This window comes from Kogia breviceps, chromosome X (genome assembly GCF_026419965.1).
Source record: "Kogia breviceps isolate mKogBre1 chromosome X, mKogBre1 haplotype 1, whole genome shotgun sequence".
Lineage (NCBI taxonomy): Eukaryota > Metazoa > Chordata > Mammalia > Artiodactyla > Physeteridae > Kogia > Kogia breviceps.
The window spans coordinates 133,601,743-133,625,206 of NC_081330.1; the positions used below are offsets into that span (position 1 = coordinate 133,601,743).

Below are 23,464 nucleotides of genomic sequence, written 5' to 3' on the forward strand. Positions count from 1 at the left end.
ACCAGCAGAAACCTTCTGCAAAAGTATGTGCTCGATTGCATGGACTCCCCCTTCACCAAAATGCCATATATATACACTGACCTCCCCCCTCCCCTGCTGCCTCTTTGGAGCAGTTTCTCGGAGCTCTCTGAGGTGCTGTCTCCCAGGCTATAGTCCTCATTTTGCCCCAAATAAAGCTTAACTCACAACTCTCACGTTGTGCTTTTTTTTTTTTTTTTTTTTTTTTCCAAGTCGACACTTTCTACGAGGAATATTGGTGATTGGGCGTGGAGCACACAAAGGAAGCAGGGTTTGTGCCCGCTGCAGGGGATGAGGGCTTCTCTCCTTGCTTTGTGCGCTGAGTATCACGTAGCCAACTTTTGGGCGTGGGGCCAGCCGGATCCAGGCAACGACCCCTCCCTTTCCTTAGCTTCTTAGTGGTTAACGCATAAGGCGTCGGGGAGCTCTGGAGCCACCAGAAATCACAGCACAGTTTCCCACCAACTGTGAGGTGCCGGCGTGCCTTTCACGAGTGGCGGCCTGCAAACCACACCAGAAATGCTTCCAAAGCAAACCTGTCCGAACACACCCGCAAGCCACCTGCTGAAAGTAGCTCCCAGTGAACACGGAGAAATCTGTACCCCGACTTTTCTCCTATTTCTCACCACAAGCATTTTAATCACCAAGTTATCGTCTATCAGTTATAGTCTATACGAGCTATGCTTGTATTTACGTGATACTTCCCTCTGCTGAGATATTTATGTTGGGTATTTGTTTTCCTGGGGCTGCTGTAATAAAATACCCCAAACGGGGTGGCTTAACACAACAGGAATTTATTCTATCCCAGTTTAGGAGACAGCTTTGGAGTCATATATATTTATTCCCTCTCAATTTTGGAAAGCATATATATATATATTTATATATTTTATATAAATATAAATAAATATATTAAATATACATACTTATAAATATATATATATACACACATGGTACCCATAAAATGGTAGCTCATATAAGTTAATTATATTAATAGCTAATATAATTTAATTTTCACATGCATGACTACGGAATCTAGAGGAATAGAATTTGAGGTTAATTTTAGGGTTTTTCAAGTCAGCAGTGCCAGGTATACGGGCTCAGAGCTCTAGGGGTTGGCCATGGCCTGGTCCACATAAACCAAGACAGACTTCCACACAGCCCACCAAATTCTGATTTCATTATTTTTCCTTCCTTGAATTTGGTCACGGGCCTCTGCCGTCAGCTGTCAACTGAAAAAAGTGCACGACCTAAAAGGTGAGAATTATGTTTCATTTAATGACCTTCCTGACGACTTAAGCCCGGATACAGCCTCTCAGGTAGCTCTGGGGGACTGTTCCAAAGAGGTCACGGAGCAGCCAGGGCACACAGGAGATTTTGCAACAAAACCAAGTAGTCCGAATATCCGAAGATTATTAAAGAAACCAGACATCTCGAGAGAACGAATGTAGCGCTTTTCTGTGTATGGGAAGATGCAAGAGTCTGGGCTCACTGAGATCCTTCCTTTGACGCGCGCCTCAGCTCTCCGGGGCCAGGATCCTGTTCTTCTCCATCCTGAATCCCCTCGGGGGCGCCACTGGGCGCGGCTGCAGCGGCTGAGGGCTCGATGGCCTCAGCGTCCTTTGTTTACTGATATGGCAGGTGACATATTTTTGTCCACAGAGCCCTGCCTTCTGTTTCTCTTTTCCACGCATCCTCTTCGAGACCAATGCATTGAAGTAATTCTGCAAAGGCAGGAGTGGAAGACACACTGGAGCCCTTTGGTTGGTTGTGAACGAGGCCCCGTCAGTGAAGGCTGTGGAGGGCGTAGCTGGGTGTTACGAGTGGTTTTGTGGGCCTGGACTTTGACAGCAGGTAGGAGTCTGTTTACTTAAGTTGTGCCTCCATCCTGGCTGCCTGGCTCATTGCCTCTTCAAGCCACACCACGAGAGCATTTTCATCGGGGCGAATACTTTGGTGGGAGCCTTGGGAACGTGCACGCGCTGGCCATAATGTGACCTCGTGTGCTGAATGAGCTTCTCGCCTGACTACACAAAGCTAACACCCCAGAAGACACCCTGGGTGCCCACAACTTTCCAGCGCACCTGGCCTCTGGGAGCCTGGGAAACACCTTCCTTAGAGGATACACACGGACTTACAGAAGCTCAGGTGAAGACGTTCCATAGAGACCAGAAATCAGGAAGCGTGTGTGTGCCTGGTTCAGCGTTGTCTGGGGTTTCGGAGGACGAAGGTCTCTCTGCTGAGGCTCCAAGTGTGCTCCACCACACACCAGCACCGTCAGCCTCATCCGGGAGCTTGTTAGAAATGCAGGGATCTCAGCCCCGCCCCAGACCTGCTGGGTCAGAATCGGATTTTCACAAGACCCCCCAGCGAGTCATGGACACAGTAAAATTTGAGAAGCCTGAAGCGGTCTCCGATATCTTTTGCCTCATTTCCGCAAAAATAATCCGTGGAGAAAAACTATGTCTTGTCACAAAATGCACTAGGGTGCGCCATCATATTCTTCAGACTTTATGAGGAAGGCTGTACATGGGTCCATTAGGATACAGAACAGGTGGTGATGGCTGTACCTTTAAGCAACTGTAAAATGCCCAGTAAATGAGGCAGAAACAGGTGGGAATTTTACCAACTCGGGCATTTGGCTTGGAATATTGTTATGAGGCCGAGGCCTAGCCCTGCCGAGTGAGGAAGCACAGCAATGAAGTGTCTGTCTGAGAGGTTCGGGCTCTTTGCCCCGTAGCCGAGTCTTCAGTCATTCTGTCATGGCTCTCTCTCTTCCTGAATGGGTAGTAGGTATGTGACGGCTGATTTTATGGGTCAGTGTGGCTGAGCCACGGTACCTAGATCTATGGTCAAACATGATTCTGGATGTTTCTGTGAGAGTGGTTTTCTGGTATGAGACTGACTTTTAAATTGGTGCACTTTGAGTAAAGCAGGTTGCCCTCCCTAGTGTGGGTGGGCCTCATCTAATCAGTTGAAGGCCTCAAAAGAATAAAGACTGGATCGTCCCTGAGCAAAAAGGAATTCTGCCAGCAGCCAGTCTCTGGGCTTCGGCTGCAACATCAGCTCTTTCCTGGGGTCTTCAGCCTGCTGGTCTACCCCGGAGATTTTAGACTTTCCAGTCCCCACGACTGCCAATTCCTTAAAATAAATCTCTCTCTCTCTTTCTGTAGATAGATTGATATAGGTACAGATATAGATAGATGATTGATAGGCGGGACTCAGTGAACTCACTCCACTGTGGGCTGGTATCAGGCAGTATACCTGAAGGGGTGGCAGATGACCCAACTGTAAGGATTCCAGCCTGAATATCTCCCAGGTACAGCCAGAAACTTGACAACTGTCACTTGATAGGTTAAGACTAAAGGACTTTAACGGCTTAACGTGGATAACCAGCCACTCGGTGATAGAATCCCTGCCTTTTGCCCAAATTTCGTGTCTCTCTTCTCCCAGCTATGCCCCCTCTATGATCCCCACTCCCCACCCCCAGACCCTTCCCTGCATCTGCCCTGAACCAGCCTGAACTTCTTCAGATTCTTAAGAGAAGAACCGGTCTCCCGTCTGGACCCGCTACTACTCTCCACCTTGTGGCTGGCTACTTCCTGCTCCCCTTCAGGTGTTAGCTTAGCTGTCTCTGGAGAGCCTTTTCTGACCCCTGAATGCAGAGGACTGTACCTGTAAACACCTGGGCCGTTATTCCAAACTTAAAAATCCATTTACTGATAATTCACTTTTCCAAAATTTTAAAGCAAACACCAAAAATGAGAACAAAACAAATCCACCCAGGATTCACTAGCCCTTACAGGATAGGGAAAAAAAGAAAAAAAAAAAAAAAGCCCTACATAGAATGCCTGCCAATGTTTTTCCTTATTCTTCATGTCTGAGCTGTTGCACTTTTCCAGGGTTGGAAGACCCGTGAGGGTTAATTTCGTGTTTCAACTCGACTAGTCATGGGGCACCCGGATATTTGGTTAAATATCATTCTGGGTGTGTGACACCAAAAGGCCCATTTCTCCCACCCCAGGGGTCTGTGGGCAGGGCTCCAGGGTAAAGAAAAAGACATTACATTGGAAATGGTTCCAAATGCAAGAATCCGGCCCTTTGGGGAACATGCGATAATTAATCACCATCTTCTTAATGTCCCACGTTTGCTACGTTGGAACGATAAAGAATAAGCTTTCTGACCTCACCTGTCCGGGGAAAGTTGTGTATGATAAATCTTTCAGAATACACTGAGACAGGTTGTCCAATGAGTAGATGTAAAATATACTTTTACTAAATGTACTTTAATAGTTATGCTTTTAATAAAGTATAACAGACAAAGTATATTTGTGTGTGTGTGTGTATATGTCCGTATAAGTGTGTGTGTGTGTGTGGTGGAGGCATGGATGTTCATATATGTATTTGTGTGTTATACACACAGAAACAAACGCACCTACAACTAACAATTCCACACGTCATGTAAGTGCATAAATCCAAGCCCAGCGGTCACTGAGATGTTCTCGGCATTAAGAGGGCTCAGATACGGTCGTGTTACCGCATATCTCACGGAGCTGGTATGGACTTTTGTTTTTCCATCTGAAAATGGGGGTCCCCGAGGTCCCTCACGGTCAGGCCACCTGTCATCCTGGTGGACACCAGGGAGAGGATCTAAGTCATAAGCGACCTGTATCAGGAAGAGGCAGACTCCCTCGGGAGCCGGCCCTGCAGAGGTCATAGCGCTGGGTAGAGCAAACAAGACGAAACCAGGCTCACCTTGTAGAGAGCACACAGGGGAGGGGGTGGGAGGTCTGCGACCAGGCTGCTTGCAGGCACCGGGTACTGAACTGTGATGCAGACGGGTCTCCCGTGAGGTTACAAAACGAGCTCGGCTCCCACAGATGCTGTACCATCCTCAGGCTGCAAAACTCCCTGGGGCTCCCTGGCTGTGGTCACTGTGGTCACGAGAGCTGTCCAGGGCTGAAGGAAGAATTGCAAAGCTGCACTGAGAGCCCATCTGGATGAGAGCCCACCCCTAATGAGCAACGGCTTTCTCGTGGGGTCTCCCTGCCCCTCGAGAAGGAGAGGAATGGCATTTGGTGGCGTCGGCTTAACCATCTTCTCAATGGTTTCTCACAATCCTTGGATTCAAACATCTCTTTCATAGCAAACAAAACCTGTAGACTTTTCTCCTGGAGCATCCAAATATAGACACACGTGCATCATCCATAATCTTGAAGGTGCGTGTCTTTGGAGGTGATTTCTTGCCCCATTTCTCCTCGGACGTGATGGCCCTCAGCGGTGGAGAATTCTTTGAAGACAGGAAGCATGCCTCCTTTTGTGTTGTTTTGGGTTTTTATTTTTCTTTTTTAGAAAGAGTGTTTTAATTCCTTATCTCTCCTAAGCAGGGCCAAGCACAGAAGATGCAGGGGTGAGACTGTGCCTGGTACCAGCTGTGCGACCTTGGGCAGGTCCGTCCGCCTCTCAGAGGCCGGGATGGGTCACATAAAGGCACGGCGAGGGTCCACTGAGTTCGGCCGGTGAGAACTCCTATGGCTGCACCCGACCCCCAGCACAGCTTACATGCGGGACTGTTGTTAGCGATGACGGTGTGGAGACTACTGCACGACCACACTGAATGCTGCAACTAGTGCTAGTGTAACCACTATTCCAACTATCGCATTTACTACTGCAACTGTAGCATTTACCATTATGACAACTACTACTACCATTACTGCTGCTACGATTGTGACTACTGTTACCATGACTGCAGCAATTAGTACTGGTGTAATTACTACTACAACCATGAGGTTCACTACTACAACTGTACTATTTGCTGCTACAACTACTACTCTTGCTGCCGCTACAAATGTCACTACCACTATAATGACTATAGCAATTTGTACTACTACAACTGCTACTATTCTTATTCCTACAAGTACAGCAATTCCAAAGACTACAACAATGACTGCTACTACTGTCGAAGATACTACTATCACAGCTACTATAACTTTTGCTACTGCTACGCCTACTGCTATTACAATTAGCACTGCTACAACTCTTACAGTCTCAACTCTTATTACTACAACAGTTGCTACTGCTATAAAAGGTACCCCTCCTACAACCACCACTACAACTATTACATTTACTGCTACAGTTACAATTACTACAACTACTATGATTACAAACACTACTATAATTATTATCAGTGCTATAACTATTACAGCAATTAGTACTGGTATAATTACTACTACAACTCTTAGAGTTGCTATCACAACCGTAACACTTACTACTACTACAATTACTACTACCACCGCTGCTACAATTGTGACTATTGCAACAATGACTACAGCAAGTAGTGCTACTACAACTGCTGCTATTATTATTACAAGCACAGCAATTCTGACGACAACTACTACTACACTTATTGCTATGGCCACAGCTACTGCTGTGACAGCAAATGGTACTACTAGGACTACTACAGCTACTACTCTTACTATCACAACTACCACAATTATTGCTACAGCTACAATGACTGCTACAACTATTAGTATCATAACTCCTATTACTACCACAACTACAACAGTTGCTAGTGCTACAAAAACTACTATTATTACAACCACTACAATTATTACTACTGCTCCAACTACAATGATTACAACTAGTACTACTACAACCATCACTACAACTATTATGTCTATGACTACAATTTTAACAATTACTGCAATACTACTACTATTACAAACACTACTATAATTATTACTAGTGCTACAATGGCAATTTTTGCAACAGTTACTGGTACTACAATTACTACTACAAAGATTACATTTACTACTACAATTATAACAATTACCAGTACCACTATTACTACTGTTACAATTGCTACTGTGGCTATAACTACAATTACTACAGCAACTAGTTCTATGACAATGATTACTACTAGACCTAGTGCTATTACTACTGCTAAACTGCTCCTATAATTATTTCTCCTCCTCCTTCTCCTACAACTATAGGTACTACTTCAAATACTACTACAACTATTTTTACAAGTATCGCAACTACAACTTATGTAACAACTATCAATACTACTATAACTAGCATTGCTACTACAATGACTACGATTATTCCTACTACAACAATTATTGCCCCTGTTGTTACTACTGCTACTAAAATTTGCTACTACAACTATTGCCACTCTGTTACTGCTGCTAGGATGACGACTACAAGTATTGTTGCTATTAATACAACTATTGCCACTATTGTTACTACTGCTACTATGACTACTACTCCTATTCCAATCACTGCTACAACAACTACTACTGCTATTATTACTACTACTGTTAAAGAAAAACCAGAGCAGGACAGAAAAAGTGGTACAAACAGACTTCATTCAGGACTATTGCAGTAGGGCAAAGAGAGCTCAGTATAGAGCCAGACTCCACTGCAAAGGCAGCGTGGGCAAGTGGGGATTTATAGCCATGGAGCACGTGAGGGTCAGTGGAGGGAAAACTACTAACAGGAAAATTAGGGGTGAGAGGATTCTGGCTAAACTGACCTCACAGGGTTCCTGCTGAAGGCAGGGAGGGGTGACCAGACATCACCTGGGGGGTGGGCATGGAGGATAAGGAACCTGAGCAGATAGATATTGAGATGAGCAGATATGAAGTAGACCAGACACGGAGATGACCAGATATGAAGGGTGTGGGTTCTGGTTAAACCGACTAAGCATGGCTCTTGCTAAAACTGGAAGACCCTCAAGTCAGATACCAGTGAGGTGAGAACCTTGGCTGCTACACACCGTTCTGTGACCGCTTCCCTGGGCACTTCCCGGCAGAACCCAGATGACTCTCCACCAGGGCTTCTGGGTATTTCTTCCCTAGCAGGCATTTCTGCCCTCCCTGTCTAAAATTCTAGACCTTAGGGGTTTTCCAATAGATGGTGACCACGTCTGGAAATTACCCATTGGCCCCAACACTTATATACAAGCCATTTCCTTTTCCTGTGCCTGATACTGTCTGAATTAGCATCCAGACTCTACCACGTTTACAAACTGTGTGACCTTGATGCTGACTCAAGCATTGTGCCTCAATTTTCTCATTTATAAATATCGGCCAGAAGACTGTCTTCCTTCAAGGGCTGTAGTGAAGATGCTGCAAGTTAAGACATGCCCTGTGCCCTGAGCAGGGCTTAAATCCTAGATATCATGGTCGAATATTTGATTGTATTCTGTTCTCAATTTGTGCCTGACTCTCACATATAATTCATGTGCAGCAAAGTCTCCACGGACTGGCTGAACTGCTCTTGACCCAGCTATGACTCAGACCCAAATGGGCCTCAGGTGGCCCTGCCATATGGTACCCTTCCCCTCCTGGTTCTGAGTCCCAGTTGGACCCGAGAAAGTATGTCATAGGGAAATCCTAAGTTGAATCTCTGTCTCGGAAGACCCACTGCAGAGGACGGTCACCATGAATAATATGGCAGGGGATTACCTATCTTATCCCCTCAACACCTGTAGGTCACGGTCAGTGTTAAGAATCATATTTTCCACTAAGCAGCTCATGAATACACACACCATTTACTGAGACGCACAAGGGCACTCACCAGGGTCTGAGTCGACGATCCTACAGGTGGCACGGGAGTTCGTCTCTGTGGATTTGGACCATTCCACTTCCATTTTCTGCGTATTCAGTAGGGTCTTCCATAAAGTCAAGGGACTCTGCTGAGTTTCTGAAATGATGAAAAGGATAAAACATTTCAGCAGATTCATGGATTCCTGGTTCTTAAAATATGCCATCTTAGATAGATCTCCTTCCCATACAATTGTAATTTTTTCTTTGTAGCACATGCCAGCTGAGGATTTTAGCAAATACTTTAATTCTTAGGAAGGTTTTCAATTCCAAATTTTCATGTGGGAAGACTTGTCCCCCTCTTGAAGGAGCACTAATCTACAGAGGAAAGGATCAAACACATTACCATCAACTCATTTTGATTTTGTCACTCAGAGAAGACTATGCATATTATTTAGTCATCGTCAGAAAATCCTATTAAAGATGTTTTATCCCTGTTCCATGGCTTGATAGATTTGAAGACAAGGATGACTTGGCTGTGCCCTGATTTTTGAAAAACTTTTGAAAATCATCGTCTGTTGGATTGGAAGAATCAATATTGTGAAAATGACTATACTACCCAAAGCCATCTACAGATTCAATGCAATCCCTATCAAATTATCAATGGCATTGTTCACAGAAGTAGAACAAAAAATTTTACAATTTGTATGGGAACACAAAAGACCCTGAATGCCAATCTTGAGAAAGAAAAACAGAGTTGGTGGAATCAGGCTCCCTGACTTCAGACAATACTACAAAGTTACAGTAATCAAGACAGTATGGTACTGGCACAAACACAGAAATATAGATCAACGGAACAGGATAGAAAGCCCAGAGATAAACCCACGCACATATGGTCAGCTAATCTATGACAAGGAAGGCAAGAATATACAATGGAGAAAAGACAGTTTCTTCAATAAGTGGTGCTGGGAAAACTGGACAGCTATATGTAAATGAAGTTAGAACAGTCCCTGGGACCATACACAAAAATAAACTCAAAGTGGATTAAAGATCTAAATGTAAGACCAGACACTATAAAACTCTTAGAGGAAAATATAGGAAAAACACTCCTTGACGTAAATCACAGCAAGATCTTTTTTGATCCACATCCTGAAGTAATGAAAATAAAAACAAAAATAAATAAATGGGACCTAATGAATTTAAAAGCTTTTGCACAGCAAAGGAAATAAACAAGACATAAAGACGACCCTCAGAATGGGAGAAAATATTTGCAAATGAAGCAGATGACAAAGGATTAATCTCCAAAATATACAATCAGCTCATGAAGCTCAATATTTAAAAAAACAAAAACAAAAAAAACCCAATCCAAAAATGGGCATAAGTCCTAAATAGACATTTCTCCAAAGAAGACATACAGATGGCAAAAAGGCACATGAAAAGATGCTTAACATCACGAATTATTAGAGACGTGCAAATCAAGACTACAATGAGGTATCCCCTCATGCCGGTCAGAACGGGCATCATCAGAAAATCTACAACCAACAAATGCTGGGAAGGGTGTGGAGAAAAGGGAACCCTCCCGCACTGTTGGTTTGAATGTAAGTTGGTGCAGCCAGTGTGGAAAACAGTATGGAGGTTCCTCAAAAACTAAAGACAGAGCTACCATATGACCCAGCAATCCCACTTCTGGGCATACACCCAGAGAAAACCGTAATTCAAAAACATACATGCACCCCAGTGTTCACTGCAGCTCTATTTACAATAGTGAGGACGTGGAAACAACCTAAATATCCATCGACAGATGAATGGTTAAAGAAAATGTGGTACATATACACAATGGAATATTACTCAGCCATAAAAAGAATGAAATTGGGTCATTTGTAGACATGTGGATGGACCTAGAGTCTGTCATACAGAGTGAAGTAAGAAAGAAAAAAATGATCATATCTTAACGCATATACGTGGAATCTAGAAAAATGGTACAGATGAACCTATTGGCAGGGCAGGAATAGAGATGCAGAGGTAGAGAACGAATGTGTTGATACGGGGGGAAACGGGAGGGTGGGATGAATTGGGAGATTAGGATTGACATAAACACAGTACCATGTGTAAAACAGCTGGCTAGTGGGAACCTGCAGTACAGCTCAGGGAGCTCAGCTCGGTGCTCTGTGGTGACCTAGCTGGGTGGGAGGTCCAACAGGGAGGGTATAAAGGTGTACATGTAGCTGATTCACTTCATTGTACAGCAGAAACTAACACAACATTGTAAAGCAACTATATCCCAACTTTAAAAATATATGTAATGTTTGACTAGAAAAAAAATAAAATGCAGAATTCTAGATCTTTAAGCTAAAATTTTTGGTTTGAAAAGATACATGCACTCCAGTGCTCATAGCAGCATTAGTTATACAATAGCCAAGACATGGAACCAACCTAAATGTCCATCGACAGATGAATGGATAAAGAAGATGTGGTACACATATACAATGGAGTACTACTCAGCCATAAAAAAAGAATGAAAATTTGCCATTTGCAGCAACATGAATGGACTTGGAGGGCATTATGTTAGTGAAATAAGTCAGACAGAGAAAGACAAATACTATATGATATCACTTATATGGGGAATCTAAAAAAATACAACAAACTAGTGAATATAACTAACAAGAAGCAGACTCACAGATATAGAGAACAAACCAGTGGTTCCCAGTGTGGAGAGGGAAGGGGGAGGGGACTAAGAGATACAGACTACTATGTGTGAATTCAATAAGCTACAAGAATATATTCTACAGCACACACACGGAATATAGCCAGTATTTTATAATAACTACAAATTGAGTATAACCTTTAAAAATTGTGAATCGGTATGTTATACACCTTTAACTTACATAATATGATACAGCAACTCTACTTCAACTAAAAAAATAAACAAAAATTTTGAAAGGTGACCTTTTCCTTTCTAAATAACTGATAGAACATTTTGGGAGTATGCCTCAATACGCAAAGTTGACGGGAAATGCCAGGTTGGATTGATTACAAATAACAACCAAAATAGAGTTTTCAGCCTCAATTAGGTTCTGGGGTTTTCTGCACAGATTTAATGACCTGGAAACGTGCCCATCTCCTTGTTTTTCTTCTGTGCTCAGACTCATGTTGGCCCTCAGTGGGGGGACCGTCTTCTCCCTGTGAAAGCAGGAGGATGGGGGCTTCTGTCCATGACTCTCCAGTGCTGTGATGGGTACCTGCAAACCCACAGCCGTGAGCTGCACAGCTCCGGGAAAACGAACCTGGTGTCTGCCGAACTCATTTACAACAAAAACAACGCACCAAGTCGCCTATGAGAAGTCCCCTGCGTGTGAATTTTGTGCAGGCATAAGCTTGTTCAGAGAATTTTAAAGGAAATTAGATGAAAGATGAAAAAAACCTTAAGAACTCCAGACAGTTCTCCGAAACAGAATGTGATTTGCAAAACTTGGGCAGCGGCTCAGAGGAGCTGGGAGCTTTGCCTCAAGAGTGCTGAGTATTGTGTAGACAACAAAAAATATTTGCATTTTCCAGATAGGAGCACAGATGGGAAGGGTTCTCCAGAGAATAAATGAAATCCCACCAACCGTCTGGAAAATCAACCAATTTCCTAGAGCCCTTTTATACCCCTAGGGAACTAGAAATCACATAATAATAAAGCTTGCATCTTTCAGTAAGAGGTAACATTGAGCTAATTTACTTGTGTAATTAAGACAAATTGCTCGAGTTGGATAAACCAGTAATCCAGAACTCCGGGTTACAAGGCAGAACCTCCCGATCCACTTTGCATAGTCACTGAAGTTTTTAAAGGGCATCTCCTCTGTCCAAACTCTCTATATTATCAGGTGTACAGATTGCAAATATTTTCTCCCATTCTGCAGAGATATTGTCTCTTTGCTGTATGCTTTGTTTCCCTTGCTATGCAGGAGTGTTTTTAGTTTGTTGCAATCCCATTTGTGTATTTTTTGCTCTTGTTGCCTGTGCTTTTGGTGTCAGACCTATGAAATCATTGCTGCCAAGAAACTTCCCATGTGTTTTCTTTTAGGTGTTTTAGGCTTTTCAGATGGGATGCTGGAGTCTTACTACATTTTGAGTTAATTTTTGTGTATGGCATGAGATAAGGGTCCAGTTTCATTCTTTGGCATGTGGATATCCAGTTTTCCCAGCACCGCTTGTTGACAAGAGACTGTCCTTTCCCCACCGTGTGTCCTTGGCCCCCTTGTGGAAGGTCACTTCATGGTGTCTGCATGGAACCCACGACTGAGTAATGGGTAGACCATTCTCCTGTAGCCGGACACAAATAGGCAACAGGATGCCAGAAATTTCCACATGGTCCTTGAACCCATGTCTACAACTGAATTCACCAAGTCCTGCCCCCAGATCCTCCCCAATCCCTCCATCCCTGTCTTTCCTGTCTGGCCCCAGGAAGCCCAGGCTAACAGTTGAATGCGGCTCTTCTCCACCACTTCAGCATCTGCACTCACCCAGAGTCTTGGCTGTATCTCTCCAAAGTTTATGCACGTCTCCCCACTCTGTGGTTGCCCCAGGGTCAAATCCATTCTCTGTAGCCATACCAGAGCGGTTTTTCCAGAACGCTCACCACCCGCACCCAGGAGACCCTGGTTCCCTCAAAACAAAAACAAACCCATATTTTTTAAAAGAAAAGAACACCTCCAAAAAACTGTCTACTTAGCGCAACTTTTAAAAATGTTTCCACAAATAATTTCCTGCATCCCGTATAGATTCTGAAAGAACCAGCTTTTACTTTTTTTTTTTTTTTTTTTTTTTCGGTACGCGGGCTTCTCACTGCCGTGGCCTCTCCCGTCGCGGAGCACAGGCTCCGGACGCGCAGGCGCAGCGGCCGTGGCTCACGGGCCCAGCCGCTCCGCGGCACGTGGGATCCTCCCGGACCGGGGCACGAACCCGCGTCCCCCGCATCGGAAGGCGGACTCCCGACCACTGCGCCACCAGGGAAGCCCTACTTTTTATTTTTTAAAGAAAAATTTTAACATCTTTATTGGAGTATAATTGCTTTACAGTGGTGTGTTAGTTTCTGCTTTACAATAGTGTATCAGTTATACATATACATATGTCCCCATATCTCCTCCCTCTTGTGTCTCCCTCCCACCCTCCCCAACCCACCCCTCTAGGTGGTCACACAGCACCGAGCTGATCTCCCTGTGCTATGCGGCTGCTTCCCACTAGCTAGCTATTTTACATTTGGTGGTGTATATATGTCCCTGCCACTCACTCACTTTGTCCCAGCTTACCCTTCCCCCTCCCCCGTGTCCTCAAGTCCATTCTCTACGTCTGCATCTTTATTCCTGTCCTGCCCTTAGGTTCTTCATGACCTTTTTTTCCTTTAGATTCCATATATATGTGTTAGCATACGGTATTTGTTTTTCTCTTTCTGACTTACTTCACTCTGTATGACAGACTCTAGGTCCATCCACCTCACTACAAATAACTCAGTTTCGTTTCTTTTTATGGCTGAGTAATATTCCGTTGTATATATGTGCCACATCTTCTTTATCCATTCAGCTGTCGATGGACACTTAGATTGCTTCCATGTCCTGGCTATTGCAAATAGAGCTGCAATGAACATTGTGGCACATGACACTTTTTGAATTATGGTTTTCTCAGGGTCTATGCCCAGTAGTGGGATTGCTGGGTCGTATGGTAGTTCTATTTTTAGTTTTTTAAGGAACCTCCATACTGTTCTCCATAGTGGCTGTATCAGTTTACATTCCCGCCGATAGTGCAGGAGGGTTCCTTTTCTCCACACCCTCTCCAGCATTTATTGTTTGTAGATTTTCTGATGGTGGCCATCCTGACTATGGTGAGGTGACACCTCACTGCAGTTTTGATTTGCATTTCACTAACAGTTAGTGATGTCGAGCAGCTTTTCATGTGCTGAGTGGGTTCTACACTGGAGGCCTGGAGGAGATGGGAAGCCATTTAGGGAGGTATGGAATGGTCCAAGACATAAGTGGTGTAGACGGCAAATGCAGACACGAACGGAGCACCAGCCTGAGAGGTTGGGATAAAAGTACGTGGGATGCAGAATCAAGCATTCTTGGAGGATGGCTGCTTATGCAGATCAAGGAGACTTCCAAATCACTCAGTGAGGTATTTAAGGGACAGAGAAAGAGGAATACTGTATGATATCGCATGTGTGTGGAATCTGAAAAATGCCACCAACTAGTGAATAGAGGAAAAAGAAGCAGACTCCCCGATACAGAGAACAAACTAGTGGTGACCAGTGGGGAGAGGGAAGGAGGGTGGAGCAAGATAAGGGGAGGGAAGTAAGGGGGGCAAACTATTATGTATAAAATAAGCTACAAGGGTGTATTGCACAACACGGGGAAGAGAGCCAATATTTTATAACAACTACAACTGGAGTATAACCTTAAAAAATTGTGAATCACTATATTGTACCCCTGAAATTTATATAATATTGTACAGCACCTCTACGTCAACAAATTTAAAAAAGAAAATCTGGACGGTTGACAACAGGAGGAGAGACGGAGCGGGGCCAGGGAACAGCAGGAGCCAAGTCTGTGCATCGTGCTGGGGAAGAGGCTCAGAAAAGGAGGTAACACTGAACGGCACCGGCCCCGGATGGTAGAGGCAGCGGGGCAGGAGGACGAAGCTCGTGCAGGACACACAACGCCGGGCCAGTGAGGTGCAGACCCTGGGCTGCCTCCTTGTCTCCTGGTGCATAAAGGGTCCCTCCCATGGCGTGAAAGCACAGTGTCCTCATTACCCCGTGGCTCACGTGGATTTATTGTCAGTTTTAGCTGGCTTGCTTCACTGTCTCTGACCATCTGGTAGTAACCGAAACACAGGAATGGAGTCATTATTAAAACTGTCAAGACCATTAACTGTGGCGTCATCTCTCAAGGTCTGAATGGTTTATGGGTACGGGGCTCGGAAACGTTCTAGCCAGCACTCCAGAAACCTGGAGAACTGCGAAGTCACGCAGAGGGGGCAGGAAGCAAACCAAGGGAGAATAACGGACCCAGGTAGCGAGGTGGAAGAGGCAAAGCTCACTTCTGTGTCTCCAGACCCTCCCCAATGATTCACACGGTCTTCCTTCCTTCCCTTCCAGGTCCCCTAGATCTACATCACAGGGAGAAGATCAAAACCCAACAGACAGGGACTTCCCTGGTGGCACCGTGGTTAAGAATCCGCCTGCCAGAGCAGGGGACACGGGTTCAATTCCTGGTGCAGGAAGATCCCACATGCCACGGAGCAGCTAAGCCCATGCGCCACAACTACTGCGCCTGCGCTGTAGAGCCCATGAGCCACAGCTACTGAAGCCCACGTGCCACAACTATTGAGCCTGCACTCTAGAGCCCGCAAGACACAGCTACTGAGCCCATGCACCACAATTACTGAGCCTGTGCTCTAGAACCCACAAGCCACAACTACTGAGCCCGTGAGCCACAACTACTGAGCCCGCATGCCATAACTACTGAGCCTGCACTCCAGAGCCCGCAAGACACAACTACTGAGTCCATGCATCACAACTACTGAGCCTGCGCTCTAGAGCCCGCGAGCCACAACTACTGAGCCTGCATGCCACAACTACTGAAGCCTGCAAGCCTAGAGCCCGTGCTCCGCAACAAGAGAAGCCACCGCAATGAGAAGCCCATGCACTGCAATGAAGAGTAGCCCCCACTTGCTGCAACTAGAGAAAGCCCATGCGCAGCAACAAAGACACAACACGGCCAAAAAACATAAATTAATAACCCAATGGATGGAATCTGGGGCAAATACCAACCTCTGTACTTTTTATAGTTTATTCATCTGGAGATTCTCATTTTCTGAGTTACACTGTAGCAGTTATCACCGAATGGAAATACACATACATACTCACATCCACACACACGTACATATGCACACGGAGTCTTTGTATTTTTGCTGGATGCTTCTGTTACATTTGTTCCTTTATTAAATGCACTCCTAAGGTGTAGCCAGTTGGGAATGTCTGCGGGAAGTCAGGGGTGTGGAAAGCTGATGGTGTGCGACCACCGTGCCCCCTGGGGCAAGACTCAAATGCCGGTCTCTTTTCCTTCTTCATTTTCTTCTTTTTGTCTTTTTATTTTTCAAACAAATAGTGGGAGTTACCAAAAACATGCCCTTCTGGCCACAGAACCTGTAGATTTATTTTAAAATCATAACAGATCTGGAAGAAAATAGTTAAGTTCCAGCAACAGTTCTGAATACTCTGAAAATGTTGGATCATGGGTGATATTTACAGCAGTTTCTAATCAAATCCATAAAATGTGTTTTGGCCGTTGACCGGCAAAGTACACGTGATGTTTCTTCAGCATATGGGGTGATAGTTTGAGGCTGTACCTGGGCGTCTGCGTGTTCCTCAAGAACACGTGACTCTACTTGATCACATGTCATACTCAGCCCGGCTTCAAGGCGGCACTAGACCACAATCCACACACGGATCTCAGCTTGCCTAGCCAGGTGAACCGACGATGCATCTCCATGCTTTCATCCACCATTCTGTTATCCGTAAAATGCAGCCTGGGCGCACCCACGCGTCTGGTTCTTCTTAGCTCTAACATTCTCTTCTTCCTCCCCTTCTTCCTCTTCTATTCCTCCTTTTTGCTCCTCTATTCCTGATAAACAACATCGCATTCCTACTAAGTAGGTGCCGTTTATCAGGGCAACTCAACCTTAACTATGCATGTGCATGTCCTGGAGATACTGCACACATGTGGATTCTGACTGAGTAATTCGGGGTGGGTCCTCTATCCTGTGGGAATGCTGTTAACCTGGGCTTCGTGCTTCCAGGAGCAAGGTGACCGATGACACGATGCTAGAGTAACTTTTTCTTTGTGAATAAATATAACACGTAAAGATGAAAACACATTCACGTGATTGGAAACTCTGAGTAGGGAAACAATGCAGTGATATTGTAATTGTGTAAAAGGAAATGCTGCTAACATTACAGATTGTTTTCATTAAACAAAAATCCTAGGTAGTACGAATATTCCAGAAGATGAATAAAAGATGAATGGTGTCTCACCTCAACAAACTCCAAGCGTGAGTCAGATTCTCTTTGTTATTATGAAACAGTCCAAAAGTGGTTAAGACTCAGAATTCTTTGTGATAAATATTTTTTAGGGAAGGCACTTGGTCTCCGCTAGAAATACCTTCCTTTTTACCTAAGTCTTTTACACAGAGATTAAAATTTGCCTATTCATTGGAATCTCCTGGGGAATCAAAAACTCTCCTCTGCCTGGATTTCACTTCAAGAGATTTTTATTTAATGGCCAGGGAAGCAGACCTGGGTATTGGGATTTTTGCAAGTTCTCTCGGTGATTCTAAAATATACAGCCGGGACTTCCCTGGTGGCGCAGTGGTTAAGAATCCTCCTGCCAATGCAGGGAACACGGGTTCAAGCCCTGGTCGGGAAGATCCCACATGCCGCGGAGCAACTAAGCCCGTGTGCCACAACTACTTAGCCTGAGCTCTAAAGCCCGCGAGCCACAACTATTGAATCCCTCGTGCCACAACTACTGAAGCCCTCGTGCCACAACTACTGAAGCCTGCACGCTCTAAGGCCCACATGCCGCCACTACTGAGCCGGGGAGCCACAACTACTGAAACCCGCACACCTAGAGCCCGTGCTCTGAAACAAGAGAAACCACCGCAATGAGAAGCCCACGCACCGCAACAAAGAGTAGCCCCCGCTCGCCTCAACTAGAGAAAGCCTGTGTGCAGCAACAAAGACCCAACAGAGCCATAGAGAAACAAACAAATAAATAAATAAAGTGTACAGCCAAGTTTCAGAACGGCTGCTCCATGGGGTCAAGTGAAATCATGAAATTCTCCCTGGGGTCATCCCATAAAAACCAGAGCCCAGACTTCTTCCTCTTCAAAAGCGAGAGTGCTGCTCTCTCCAGAAGCAGGAATGAACATATTCAAACCGCTCTGTCCACAGCGAATGGCTACACGGAAGGAAGCGCATTCATTCCGCTGATTTTTGATGGGCTCTTGTTATGTGCAAGTTTTGAGAGTGCAGGGTTGAAAGTCACAGAGCTTGTTCTCAAGAAACTCCCCTCTCAGGGAGGGGTGGGGGGAGATAAGAAGACAGTCAACAAAGCCCACCCCTATGACCAAGTGCCGGGAGCAAGGGCTTCCAAGCCATGGAGAGGAAAGTTTATCAGAGTTGCATCAGGGTGTCCGGGACGGGGAGTGGCCGGTGGGAAGGTATTTCTCCTGGGGAAGAAGAGAGTCTGCAAAGGGGCTACTGCTTAAAGGGTCTGGACCTGCTTAAAGGATCCGCCTGGACCTGGTGCAAATGCACACAGAATGGGGGCATGCAGGGTATCTCAGTTATTTTATTTTGTTTTGGAAAAAGGGATGAGGATGGGGGAAGCATGGGGCTAAAAGAAGATGTTTAACGCCTGGGGAGGCGCAGGGAAACACAAGTGTACGTTTAGGAACAGCAAACGTTCCAGTGCTATTTGATTCCTCTTAAATACAAGGTTCACTGCTACCAGTGGGACCTACCATTGATGGTGGCCTTCATCACCTGGCTGAGGTCGTATCGGTCACGTGTCTCTACTGTCAGGTGACCCTTCCCCCACTCCTCCTTCCGGAATGAAGTTCACTATGGACAGCCGTGCTTAGGGCATGGGAATTTGTGCTCCACATCCGTGAGGGCCGACTGTCCACATAAATTATCCACCTGTTCTTCTCCCGTAAGGGAGATTTATTTATTCTCCCCATTATATACTTACTCAATCATTTATTTATGTCTGCAGAGATTAATGGATATTTACTTTATACTTTGGGTTACAATCCAACCCTACTTTGTTACTCAAAAAATAAACTATCAATTATATCTTGCAAAACCCATAAGACCTTCTATATTTTTACAGGGCAGGACTGTAATGGAAAAAAAAAAAGGCCACAGTTTGGCCTCTATTCAGTGCTCAGTATTTAAAATATGATGTGACATGTTCGGTCAATTATACCACAATCAATATAAGGAAAAAATAAAACATGATGTGACAAACTCAGTAGCTGGGAGCCCATCTGATAAAAATTATTAACATGGAAGGTTTCCAAGGCTCAAGGTTAAGATCAGACTCGAAGAATGTTGGTCATAAAACACAAAACTATAATATAAACATCTCCAAGACATTTAAAAAATAGCTATTGACATATCAGCCAACCAAGAGGGAAAATAAATACATATGATTTTAAAAAGAAAAAAAAAAAAAGGTTTTCTAAGCCTTCTGGGTAGACCAGAAGTCACTGTCCTGACCTTTCTCTGATGACTGAATTTCCATTACTGTGGAAGGAGATGGTGGCCTCTGGAGACCATCCAGCTGCAAATTTACCTACTAGTGAGTTATTTTATAAGTAATCTTTTAGCCAGCTGGCAAAAAAAAATCAGTCTAAGAATAAGATAGGAATTTATCATTTATGCAAATAGGAATTTATGGGTTTAATGTTTAGGAGAACTTTTAAAAATTTATTTTAATTGATGCATAGTTGATTTACAATGTCGTGTTAATTTCTGCTGTCCAGCAAAGTGACTCACTTATACATATGTAGATATTCTTTTTCATATTCTTTTCCATGATGGTTTATCTCAGGAGACTGGATATATATATTCCCCAAAGATATGTGAGTTACACTGAAACTCAGTGTTCAGCATGTTTCCTGCACAGTTTGTTCACAGCCTAACCAACGTATGATCAACGTTAAATGAAATTTACATATAAAATATGCACTTGAAAATAAAGATATAACCAAAACCCCTGTCTTTCTCCTAATTCACTCCCAAGGTTGCCCACGGATTCTGAGGTAAACCCTACAGAGCCACAAAGATACCAAGAATTTACACAAAGGATTTAACTGGATCAAGTCTGCACCCCGTGACTTAATGAAGCAAAGGAAGATGAAGCTGTGTACCAGAAAGCTCTGGTTGGAAGAAGAGACCAACTCAAGAGCCACTGCTTCCCACTGAGATAGAGTAAAAAGAGCGCACAGATTGATGCTTTAAAGATATGATTCAAAATGTTTAGGGACTTCCCTGGTGGACCAGTGGTTAAGACTTTGTCTATCAATGCAGGGTGTGCGGGTTTGATCCCTGGTTGGGGAGCTTACATCCCACATGCCTCGCGGCCAAAAATCAAATCATAAAACAGAAGCAATGTTGTAAGAAATTCAATAAAAACTTAAAAAAACAATGGTCCACATCAAAAAAAACCAAACAAACCGTTTAGGGGTTTGTGTAAATAAAAAGTATCCCTAGAGGTAACTGAATAGGAAAATGGACATGACAGCAAACTAAAATATTCTGGGATTTGAATGCAGCGATTATCCTATAACACAAGAAAAAATATATAATTAACAACAACAGCACTTAAGGAGTTTCAGCCCTCATGTTATATTCTGAGCTCATTTAAAATACTACAATGAAACATATTCTGATTTTAACCATCACTGAATTAATTGAAAAGAATTCCATTGGTGATACCTGATTTATTGGCCAGACCATCCAATATGAACATATCTCAATAAAGAGAGAATGAGATAGTGGGGAATGAAACATCTAAATAGATAAGGTTACAATCTTTGAATGACTTAGGCAACTACCAAAAGAGAATTCGTTTTTTCTAACTTAAAAAAAATTTTTTTTATTGAAGTCTAGTTGATTTACATGCTGTGCCAGTCTCTGCTGTACAGCAAAGTGACCCAGTTATATGCATAGAGATATAATTTTTTACATTCTTTTCCGTGACGGTTTATCACAGGATACTGAATGTAGTTCCCTGTGCTCTACAGTAGGACCTTGTTGTTTATCCATTCTATATATGATAGTTTGCATCTGCTGACCCCAAACTCCCAGTCCAACCCTCCTCCATACATATATATATGTAACTGAATCACTCTGCTGTACAGCAGAAATTAATAGTACATTGTAAACCAACTATACTTCAATAAAATAAAACTTCGAAACTCCTGTCAAGTTGCATAGCAGAAACGTGAAGTTAAGTACAATTTGTCCCTCTTTCATAAGTGAACTCTCTCACTCAATCCTCACTCGCCTGACGACGTGTAGTATGTGATGCTATGAAGAGGAGGATGATTATAGTGATGACGGTAGTGCTGGTGGCGGTGAGGGTGGTTTAATGCCTATATGGCTGCCAGGTATCTCGTTAGGTCCGTAGTTTTCGAACTACAGAACGTGCAAGAATTGACTGAGATTTTTTTTTTTTCTTTGACCACTCCACGCAGCTTGCAGGATTTCAGTTCCCCGAGCAGGGGGTCGAACCTGTGCCCCTTGCAATGGAAGTGAGGAGTCCTAACCAGTGGACCGCCGGGGAAGTCCCTTGCCTGAGATTTTAAAGAAGCAAATCACAGGCTTTCCTTCTACAGATTATGAATCTGCAGATCTGTGAAGCCCAGAAATCTCTCAGTCATTATGGTGGATATAGTAGACAGCCCTTACATAAAGAAACTCTCCAGAGAAAGTACCCTGATATCCTTTAACGACTAATATTTAAAAGAAAACACAAACTATAGTTTCTCCGGGGATGTCCAAAGACTTTTTACATCGACTACTTTTGGTCACTTTTTATTTGAAGGGAAGCCGCTAGTTTTCAACTGATGTGAAGCTAATTCACCTCGTGTTTCTCATATAAAAGACATCCTTCCTCACTGCTAGCTAAGTATCAAATCTCAATACTTATGAGTCGGTTCTCTCTAAATGTTCTCTCTTCATCCTTTGTCCACATGGAGCTCAGAGGGATACTTTTGAATTATGATAGCTTCACTGAATATCAGATAAAACCCACCAGAATTACTGGACCTAGAACACAGTGTGAAACATGGATCTTCGGGAAATCCAGTCTCAAACATAAAGCGTTTTTTCTTCAGATGCTTATGATCCAGCCTCCAGAATCCAGAACTTAATGGTTTCAACTCACAGGTCAGGAAAGAGAAAGACAATGTAGGACGATGTCAGTGCTATTATTGGTTAGTTTGGGTTTTTTTTTTGCAGTACACGGGCTTCTCACTGCCGTGGCCTCTCCCGTTGCGGAGCACAGGCTCCGGACGCGCAGGCTCAGCGGCCACGGCTCACGGGCCCAGCCGCTCCGCGGCATGTGGGATCCTCCCGGACCGGGGCACGAACCCGCGTCCCCTGCATCGGCGGGCGGACTCCCAACCACTGCGCCACCAGGGAAGCCCTATTGGTTAGTTTTGTGAGCACAGTGTCCATCCATGGGTCATTGGATAGAACCCAATCACATGCCATCCCGAACTGTAAGACAGGATGACAGATGTGATTTCTCCGTGTGACCAGAAGGTAGAAAGAATGGGTGTGGTGCTTCTCCACCAAAGCTGGAGAGAGACTGATGTGAAATCTGCATCACAAGCTTTCTAAGTAGCCCAACGTGACTGGGGCCTAACACACGTGTAGACACAGAGGATGACAAGACTACGAAATACACGAAAGGGAAAAATCACAGAGCCCCTCGGATGTAACGGCAAGGAGTTTGACTTGTATTCTATAAGCGGAGTAGAATCAGGGAATAATACGCGTCTTAAGATTAAGGTCTGTTTTTCCTGAGATGACCCTCAAAACCTTTTCACTAAGGTGCTGGGAAACTCTGAAGTGTGCAGCAGTGGATTTCCTGAAGAGACTTGTAATATGGTACAGCCTGGACCCTGCATACATTTCTATAAGCCTGTAAGAATTGGTAGATCTATAAGAATTGGTAGATCTCCTAACAAGTGAAAGAAAATCCCAAGGTATAAGCTTGGATAACAAAAGCAATTGGATAACCATGTTCAGTGCAGCCTTATTCACAAGAGCCAAGCTGTGGAAACAACCT

At 44.1% G+C, this 23,464-nt stretch overlaps 2 long non-coding RNA genes across 2 annotated transcripts in view; both read right to left on the reverse strand.

Moving 5' to 3' along the window:
• Positions 1 to 23,464, reverse strand: part of LOC136793403 (uncharacterized) — a 341,429-nt gene that overhangs the window by 47,536 nt on the left and 270,429 nt on the right. The gene's annotated exons all lie outside the window — the stretch shown is intronic.
• The window catches only part of LOC131748563 (uncharacterized), a 211,294-nt gene that overhangs the window by 43,665 nt on the left and 144,165 nt on the right, over positions 1 to 23,464 (reverse strand). The window contains exon 3 of the long non-coding RNA XR_010838617.1: positions 8,596 to 8,721. This is a non-coding gene — a long non-coding RNA (uncharacterized lncRNA). The remainder of the gene's footprint in view (positions 1 to 8,595; positions 8,722 to 23,464) is intronic.